The sequence below is a fragment of the Pongo pygmaeus genome, chromosome 4 (genome assembly GCF_028885625.2).
Source record: "Pongo pygmaeus isolate AG05252 chromosome 4, NHGRI_mPonPyg2-v2.0_pri, whole genome shotgun sequence".
NCBI lineage: Eukaryota > Metazoa > Chordata > Mammalia > Primates > Hominidae > Pongo > Pongo pygmaeus.
The window spans coordinates 102,384,128-102,393,082 of record NC_072377.2 but is presented as its reverse complement, the minus strand read 5'-3'; positions in this window follow the sequence as shown (position 1 = coordinate 102,393,082).

Here is an 8,955-nt window from a genome sequence, read left to right as displayed (position 1 = left end):
ATTTTATATTTAATAAGTTCATATTAAAGATAAAATACCTCATAAACTCACACTGGTACTTCCTATACAAATTTTGGAGTACAAAGGTTTTACTTAATTTGTTTTATATTACATCTGTATCTCTTCTCTTTCACATTAAGAAACTCAGTTCCCAAGGACACAGGGGATAATGTAATTAGAATTTCTGAAAATTTCTCATTTTCTTTATCCTACATCACCTGCATAATTGTCTCAGGATAACAATTCTATTACCACCAATATTATTTAGAAAAAACAATTTTTTAATTTGCTCTTCCCACTCTCATCTTTTTTTAAAAAAATTGTCTTACATTGTCCTGTGTCTACATATAATATTAAATATTATAATCTCTCATTTTTAGCTCCCTTTTAGTATTAATTTTACAAGTAATTATGTATTAGTGTTCACCACTAGTTTTATGTCAATATTTCTCTGGTCATTTTGGTTTTGTGAAGTTTGCTCTCTGGTAGGTTTCTCAAGAAGGCCTCATGGGAACAAAATTTCTAGAGTTCTTGAATGTTGATAACTTGCAAATTTGCCTTTTCTTCCTTTTTTTCCTAACCACTAGACCAGCAGGAATGCTCTTTATTCTTGAAAGTCCCTTTGCTAGGTATGAAATCTTTGACCTATGTTTTTACTCTTGATTATCTTAAATGTATTAATCCATTTACATCTGCCATACAGTGTTGCTGTAGAAAAATTCAGTGATGACCCAATTTTCTTTCCAAGTCTCTTGTCCAGAAGAGCTTGCCTTTTTTTAATCTCAAAAAATTTTTAAAATATGTCTTCAAGTTGGTCATTCTGAGTTGTTATGATTTGGATAAAAGCATATATAATATGCTTTTTTGATATGTAATTTTGAATCTTTTTTATTTCAGGGTTTTATTATAGGATTTAGCATTTTTTCCCCTTGCATTGATTGTCTTATTCACTGCCTCCTATTATAGATATATTTAGTCATCTTTGCTTGTTGTAAATGACAGGGTTTTCTTCTTTTTTTATGACTGAATAGTATTCCATTGTGTGTATATGCTGTATTTTCTTCATTCATACATTGATGGACACTTAAGTTGATTCCATATCTTGGCTATTGTGAATAATGCTACAATCAAGATGGGATGCAGCTATCTCTTTAACACACTGATTTCATTTTCTGTAGCTATATACCCAGTAATGGGATTGGTGGATCATATGATAGTTCTATTTTTAGTTTTTTGAGGAACTTCCATACTGTATTTCATAATGGCTGTACTGATTTTCATTCCCAACAACCGTATACAAGGGTTCCGTTTTCTCTGCATTCTTACTAACATTCATTATCTTTTGCCATTTTGATAATAACCATTCTAACAGGTATGAGGTGATATTTGGTGATTTTAATTTGCATTTCCTTGATGATTAGTGATGTTGAGTATTTTTTAATATACTGTTGGTCTGCATACCTAATGTTCCTGTATGTCTTCTTTTGAGAAATGTATATTTTGCCCATTTTTCAATTGTGTTATTTGTTTCTTACTGTTGAGTTATTTGAGTTCTTACATGTTTTGGATATTATCCTCTTATAAGATAAATAGTTTACAAATATTTTATTTCATTCTGTAGGTTGTCTCTTCACTGTGTTGATTGTTTCACTGTGCAGAAGCTTTTAGTTTGATGTAATCTCATTTATCTATATTTGTTTTTGTTACCCATGAGTTTGAAATTTTATTCAAAAAACCCTTGCCTAGACTAGTGCCATGGAGCTCTTTTCCTAAGTTTTCTTCCAGTAGTTTCATAGTTTTAGGTCTTACATTTAAGTCTTTAATCAATTTTTGAGTTATTTCTTATATGTGGTGAGAAAGGAGAGTCTAGTTTCATTCCTCTACCTGTGGAAATTGTTTCCCTACACCATTTATTGAAGAGACTATCCTTTCCCCACTGTGTGTACTTGATGCCTTTTTCTGAAAATCAGTTTGCTTTATATGCATGGATTTATTTCTGGGCTCTCTATCCTATTCAATTGGTCTACGTGTCTGTTTTTATACCTGTACCATGTGGTTTTGGTTACCGTAGCTGTGTAGCATGTTTTAAAGTCAGATAGTGTAATGCCACTAGCTTGTTCTTTTTGCTCAAGATTGCTTTGGCTATTTGGAGTCTTTTGTGGTCTATATAAACTTCAGGACTGTTTTATCTATTTCTGTGAAGAATGTCATCAGTATTTTGAGAGGTAATGCACTGAATCAATAGATCACTTTGGGCAGTATGAACACTTTAACAATATTAATTCTTCCAATCCGTAAATACAGCTGTCTTCCCATCTGCTTTTGTCTTCTTCAATTTCTTTAATCAAAATTTTATAGTTTTCAGGTACAGGTCTTTCACCTTCTTGGTTAAATTTATTTATTTTTGTTCTTTTGTAGCTATTGTTAATGTGAAAACACAAAAAATAACAGTTTTTATGGCATCTTTAGAATTTTCTATATCTAAAATCCTATTATATGTAAACAGGGACAATTTTATTTTATTATTTTATTTTTTATTTAATTAATTAATTTATTTTTGAGATGAAGTCTCACTCTGTCACCCAGGCTGGAGTGCAATGGTGCAATCTCGGCTCACTGCAACCTCCAGCTCCCTGTTTTAAGCTATTCTCCTGCCTCAGCCTCCCAAGTAGCTGGGACTGCAGATGCCCACCAACATACCCAGCTAATTTTTTGTATTTTAGAAAAGACGGGGTTTCACCATGCTGGCCAGGCTGGTCTCGAACTCCTGACCTCAGGTGATCCACCTGCCTCGGCTTCCCAAAGTGCTGGGATTACAGGCATGAGCCACCGTGCCCGGCCCAGGACAATTTTATTAACACTTCCTTTCCAATTTTGATGCCATTTATTTCTTTCTCTTGCCTAATTTCTCTGGCTAGGGACTGCCAGTACTATATTGAATAGAAGTGATGAGAGGGGGCATCCTTGTCTTGATCTAGATCTTAGAGAAAAAACTTTCAACTTTTCCCTGATGAATACGACGTTAGTTATGGGTTTATAATATATGACCTTTATTGTATTGAGGAACATTTCTTCTATACAAAATTTGTTGAGAGTTTTCTCATGGAAGGATGTTGATTTTTTCAAATGATTTTTCTGTATCTGTGGATGATTATTGTCCTTCATTCTACTAATTTGATGTAGCACATTTATTGCTCTATATATTTTGAAACATACTTGTACCCCTGGGATGAATGCCACTTGATCATGATGAGTGATCTTTTTAATGTGCTGTTGAATTTGGTTTTCTGGTGTTTATTTGAGGATTTTTGTATCATGTTCATCAATTTATTGGCCTCTGGTTCTTCTTTGGTAGTGCCTTTGTCTGGCTTTGATATCATGGTAATCCTGGCCTCATAGTATAATTTGAAAGTATTCCCCCACTTCCATTTTTTTTTTCGGAATAATCAGAGAAGAATTGGTATTAGTACTTCAAATATTTGAAGGATTCAACAGTGAAGCCATTAGGTCCTTGGCTTTTCTTTGGTGAGAGACTTTAATACTAATTCAATATCCTTACTTGTTAATATTCTGTTAAAATTTCCTGTTTCTTCATAATGCAGTCTTGATAGATGTATGCACCAAGAATTTTATCAATTTCTTCTAGGTTATTCAATTTATTGTCATGTAATTGTTTATAATAGTCTCTTGTGATTCTTTTACTTGCTATTGTATCAGATGTAATGTCTCTTTTTTCATTTCTGATTTTATTCATTTGAGCCTTTTTGTTCTTAATCTAGCTACGGGTTTATTGTTTATCTTTTCAGAAAACAACTCCTAGTTTCATCGATCTTTTCCAGATTTTTTTCTAGTCTCCATTTATTTCTGCTGTGATCTTTGGACTTAATTTGTTCTTGTTTTTCTAGTTTTTTGAGATACAACATTAAGATTTTTATTTGAGATCTTTCTTCTTTTTGTGATGTAGGCACTTATTGCTGTAATCATCTCCCTTAGATTGCTTTTGCTGCATCCCATAGGTTTTGGTATGTTGTGTTTCCATTTTTATTAATCTCAAGAAAATTTTTAAATTTTTCTTTTAATTTTTTAATTGACCCATTGGTTGTCAATGAAGCATGTTGTCCAATTTCCATTAAATGAACATGTTTAATTTCCATGTATTTGTGAATTTTCTGAAGTTTCTCCTGTTACTGATTTCTAGTTTTATACCATTGCAGTAAGAAAAGATACTTGATATAATTTTAATCTTCTTCAATTGTTAAGACTTGTTTTATGTCCTAACATATATTGTATCCTAAAGAATGTTCCATGTGCAGTTGGGAATAATGCACATTCTGCAGCTATTGCATGGAATGTTCTGTATGTCTGTTAAGCCTATTTGATTTAGAGTGTAGCTTATATCCAATATTTCCTTATTGATTTTCTATCTGGATGACCTGTTCATTGCTGAAAGTGTGGCATTTAAGTCCACACTATTATTACTGTACTGCAGTATCTCTCTCTTCAGATCTATTAATATTTGCTTTATGTATATATAGGTGCTCCAATGTTAGATACATATATGTTTATAATTGTTATATCCTTTTGCTGAATTGACCCCTTTATCATTATATAATGGCTTCCTTGTCTCTTTTTATAGTGTTTGACTTAAAGGTTATATTATCTAAGTATAGCACCTCCTGTTCTCTTTTGGTTTTCATTTACGTGAAATATCATTTTCCATATCATCATTTTCAGTCTGTGTGTGTCCTTACAGATAAACTTAGTATTTTGTAGGCAGCATGTAGTTGTGTCTTGTTTTTTGGCCAATTCAGCCACTGTTATCTATGTATTTTGATGGAAGAATTTGATCCAATCACATCCCAGTTACCTGTTAATAGATAAGAATTTGCTGTTGCCATTTTGTTAATTTCCTTTGTTCCTTTCTTCCTCTCTTGCTGTCTTCCTTTCTAAGTGATTTTTCCCTTGTGATATGTTTTTATTCTTTGCCTTTTACTTTTTGTGTATCTACTATAGGTTGTTGCTTCATGGTTACCAAGTGGCTTGCAAAAAACATCTAATAGTTATAACAGGTTACTTTAAGCTAATAACTTTGGTCACACACAAAAAATTTTCATATGTTACTCCATTCCTTCCCCTAAATTTTGAGTTTTTGATATTACATTGTTTTATAGTGGATATTCCTTAACACATTATGGCAGTTATTTTTTAATAGTTTAGTTTCTTAGCCTTCATAATAAAGATATCTGTGTTTTATACATCATCATTAAAGTATTAATATATTTTGAATTTGACTTTGTCTTTACTCTTACCTTAAATACTTTAAGGTACTTATTGTTACTATGACAGGTGCAACACCGGGGCAGGCCAGAACCTTTGGGCAGATGCAGGTGGGCATGGAGCTGGGGCATGACAGAAGCTCAGGACCACAGAGGACTACTTGCCATTCAAGGCTGCCTGAAGCCCAGGGCCACTGAAATCAGCCTAGTGTTGGTACAAGGCATAGATGAAGTCCACCATACAAGCCTGAAGCCTGGAGCTATGTTGTCCCACTGATGCCAGAGCAAGTCTAGAGGCTTAGTCCTGAGTACCAGCTCAGAATATGGAGCTCTGGAGGTCTGCATGGTGCTGAGTTTTACTGTAACAGGTCCAGTGTTGGAGTCAAGGCAAAGTCCTATGCTCACTTCTCTCTCTTTTCGCCATGTGGATAGTATCTTTCATCATGCTGTGCTCCCTGGGGGTTGTGAAAGGGTGATGTGGGTTACATAAAACTAATCTTCTTACCCTGTTTAATGCATCTTTTAAAAATCGTTGTGCTAGAACTAGGTACGGTGATTTCTTACCTGGTTTTCTTAGTCCTTGTGGAGGTATTTTTGTGTGTGAATAGTTTTTAGAGCCCCATCCTAACAGCCTGTCTTTATCTTAAGGCCAGAGAGGCAAGCCTGAATCTAATCTTTTCCCTCCTTTCCTTCTTTATCATTCTTTCTTTTGTCCTGGGAGGCTTCCACAGAGCCCAGAGAATGTCCATATGCATAATTTCAGAAAGAAAGAAACTAGGCAATTTTAAGGATTTCTTCCATCTTTGAAAGTGTAGTATTTTAAACTGTTAAAAATTTTAAACTTTAAAAAAAACCTTAAAAGCTTTCTTAAAAATATTGAAACAATGATATAAAATTAAATATATTTTAGCCTTTTTTTTGGCCCACAATTTTAACAGTCTCACCATCAATGCCTTAGCTTTCTCGTTAGAACCATTTGACTATTTCTTAGAATTATAATGCAGACATACACTTGTAGGCTGGAGATGAGCCATAATAAGTATATATGGATATACAGATATGTACAACTCAGGCAAAAAAGTTTTCTCCAATTTCTTCAAATGAGCCAGTAAATTTTGAAAACTTGTCTTTAGAGATCTGTAAGAAACAGTGAGAAGCTCATCTAATGAAACTATTTGTGCCAATGATTTTATCTTGTTTAGACCAACTTCACTTTACTTTCTATACCTAGGAAATAATATATGTTTTACTTTCTATACCTAGGAAATAATATATGTTTTATTTTCTATACCTTGCAAAATATTTACATATTTATTAAAGATGCTAAATTAAAAAAATAAAGTTTGTGTATTTGATGGATTTTATTCGCAGATATTTCTACTAGGAGAGTGAAACCATTTTTAAATTGTTAGCTGCATAATGCTTCTCCTTTACTTGTCAGTTTTCAATGAGTAGAGGGTTTGAGAAGGATGCACATGGAAAAATGAAAGGAGACCAGGTTTACCAGTCAGATCAGCTAAGTCTCCCAGGGAAAGTACTGGTGACAGGTAGTCTTGTATCAAATTGGGCAGATTCAAGAACATCCTATCCTCAATTTCTGCAAATGTGTCTCATTCCCTGGGGAAAAATGTTGAGTTATTTATTGATCATAATTACACCTGTTAGTCTGTAAGTTTAACCTTTAATCGGTATCTGCCTTAATTACTCCTGTTTTGCCTTTAGGAAGCACTAAAATATTTTTAATGCCTGCTTTTAAAAAAGGCATTTGTAAAGGAAACAGATAATCAGAAGATAGAGTGATAACATAAGCACAAGCTATTAATTTGTTAAATCACTGATTGACATTAGTCAGTTCTTACATAGTATCCAAAAGAACATGCATATAAATGTCTGTAAGAATTTTTTTTCTGTCAGGGGGATGGAGTCTCACTCTGTCACTCAGGCTGGAGTGCAGTGGCGTGATCTTGGCTCACTGCAACCTCTGCCTCCTGGGTTCAAGCGATTCTCCTACCTCAGCCTCTTGAGTAGCTGGGATTACAGGCATGCAATAATTCAGTTTTATGCAGAAGTACACATTCATTTTTTATATAAGAATATTTTAAATTATTGGAATTAACCTCTATGTGTTCAGGTGCAACTGAAAAGGCCATTGGCAAATGACAGAGTACAATATACCAAATATTGTCCAAAAATAGATATTTTATTAATTTATAAATGTTTTTCCCCTATAGAAATACCCAGACAAGTTTAATGAGATAAAATTTCCTGCTTAAAGCTCATTAAGTATAGACTTTGCTAACTCATTTCTGCCTGCAACAACTGATACTAAAATACTATTTTGAAAACATAGCATATTTCCCTTCAGCAATTCATTCTTCAGATTTACTTCAGAATTATATGTCTCAAAAAGCATAATTATATAGGCTGGGCATGGTGGCTCATGCTTGTAATCCTAGCACTTTGGGAGGCCAAGGTGGGTGGATCACTTGAGGTCAGGAGTTCGAAACCAGCCTGGCCAACATGGTGAAACCCCATCTCTACTGAAAATTTAAAGAATTAGCCCACCGTGGTGGCAGTCACCTGTAATCCCAGCTACTTGAGAGGCTGAGGCAGGAGAATTGCTTGAACACAGGAGATGGTGAGCCAAGATCGCGTCATTGCACTCCAGCCTAGGCGACAGAGCGAGACTCTGTCTCAAAAAAAAAAAAACATAATTATATAGATAGTTATAGTTTTACTCCATAGACATTAAAATAAGAAGGCACCTCAGTTACTCAGCATATAAATGTAAAAGAAGATTTAATTTGAAACCATTGACCTTATATAAATTCTCCAGTAGTTTAAACAAGAATGAAATGTAGACATTTAGCATAAAATACTTTTTTTCCTGTTCACATAAGTTCTATAGCCAATATATAGGAAAATGAGAGAAATATCTCTGTTTTCTCCTTAGTTGTTTATTTTTTTGAAACATGCCATGATTCAACCATTTATTTTCTGATTTTTAGATGGAAAAACTGGATTTAAAAAAGAGGAAAAAGCTATCCATGATGTTCAATAAGGAGTTGCTATTTTATAATATATAAATTATTTGAAAAGCAATATTTATTATTCACCAGTTACAGGCACTGTTCTTGGTGTCTACCGATGTGCATACTATGGAACAATTGCCCCCTGAGGAGCAGTGGTATCCACTTCAGTCATTCCACTCAGGTACAACTTGAATTACTATCTCAGAAAGTCTTCTTGAGTGATTTGAATTTTGTTTTTATAATATGATAATGCATAAAAATAAAATTTTCATATAAATAAAAATTTAAAAATATGGGCTTTGTAACCAAGCAGATTTGAGTTTCAATAATGCAAAAAGCAGATATTTAATAATATATGTTGAATTAATGAAAAAAATCAATCATTCAGTCATTTAATGAATCCTTGCTATATTTCTTATAAGTTAAATTAATGAAAGAGTCAGTAAATCATTTAGTCATTTGATGAATCCTAGTTCCATTCCTTATAGATTGTATAATATTGGGCAAGTTATTTGGAAAACTGAAACACAGAAAGGTTATTTATAAGACAGGTTCACAGATTTGGAGTAAATACAAATGGCATATTGTTTACATCTGAAAAAATATCTAGAGCATAATAATTGGTCAATAAAAGTTTATGTCTTTTA